The sequence below is a fragment of the Rutidosis leptorrhynchoides genome, chromosome 3 (genome assembly GCF_046630445.1).
Source record: "Rutidosis leptorrhynchoides isolate AG116_Rl617_1_P2 chromosome 3, CSIRO_AGI_Rlap_v1, whole genome shotgun sequence".
Taxonomy (NCBI): domain Eukaryota; kingdom Viridiplantae; phylum Streptophyta; class Magnoliopsida; order Asterales; family Asteraceae; genus Rutidosis; species Rutidosis leptorrhynchoides.
In genome coordinates this window covers 488,974,427-488,975,794 of record NC_092335.1, presented here as the reverse complement: position 1 = coordinate 488,975,794, position 1,368 = coordinate 488,974,427, and positions in this window count along the sequence as shown.

Sequence of the window (1,368 nt, the reverse complement as noted above, 5' to 3'; positions counted from 1 at the left end):
AAAATCCAAAAATCTTTACTTTTAAAACCGCGCTTTGAATTGACAAATTTTAAAATTTTGTCGAGGGACGGACTAGGACATCGATCCGAAACACCCTCGCTCCTAAAGGAAAACAAATTTTTAAAATTTAATTAATTATAAGTTTTATAAAGTATAAGGTTTTATAAAAAAAAAAAAAAAAAAGGTCAAAACACTGTAGCCGGGTACCCATGCGATCGCATGGGAATCACCTTATACCTCCATGCGATTGCATGGAGGCAAAAATCTGGCCTGATACATACAGACAGCGAGTCTATCTTCCTCACCACAACACACACACAAACACGAAACTCTCTCAAATCTTCACCAAATTTCATCATTTTTCCACCGTAATTCGTCATTTTTCTTGCTCTAATCATGCCTAGATTCTCATTCTTCAGCAAAATGGTAAAAATTACACCCCTAAACTCTATAAATTCCTAGTTTTTGTGATAATTACCAATATTTTACCTAATGCAATTTTGTTAATTTCTAGTGTAATTAGTGTTAAATTGTTAGTATTTTATGCATGTATAACCTAGATTGATACTATTTAATATGATTTGAAACCAAAAACTTCAAAAATTTTAGAAATCTAGGGTTTGTGTTCTTGAGCAATTTGGGGCTTTTTGATATAAACAGATTATGGCCAATTTTTGTCATGAATTATTGCTAAATTGAGTAGTGTAACATGTTTAGATAGTTAAATGATCCAAACATTGATCCTAAACATGATTTTTAGAGATTAAAGTGGACTTTTTAAGTCCAAAATTCATGAACTTGATTAATTTAATATATTTGCCATTTGAGACTTGTTTAATTATTAGTAATGACTATTTTGACATGTTATTTGAGTTAAAAGCTTATGAACTTTGTATACATTTTCATATGTGCTTATTTGAAAAGTGTAGAATTGTGAAAAATTGTGAAAATGTGTATAAGTTTAATTTTGATTTAACATGTTATAGTGATTGTTTTAAGTTGTTATTTTGCTAACACTAATGCATATTTGGATGCACAAATTTTGTGTTTAATGTGTTTTGCAGAAATCCGATACTGGAGGTTCAGGAGCATCATCATCTAGACGACCAGCACCAGCACCAGAACCAGAACCAGAAATGCAACACGAACAAGAACCACAACAATAACCACAACAATAGCCTGATCAGCACATACCTTATTATGATCCGGTACAGTCTGTTGATGAATTCATAGTATTCCCAATGAGGCCGCCAGTAGAATTCCCAACGATTCCTGAGCACACTCTGCATCCTAATCTGAGATTTGATAGGAGATGGAGAGATTACGAGACATATCAAAGGAACAAATTCAAATTGGTAACAAAAAATG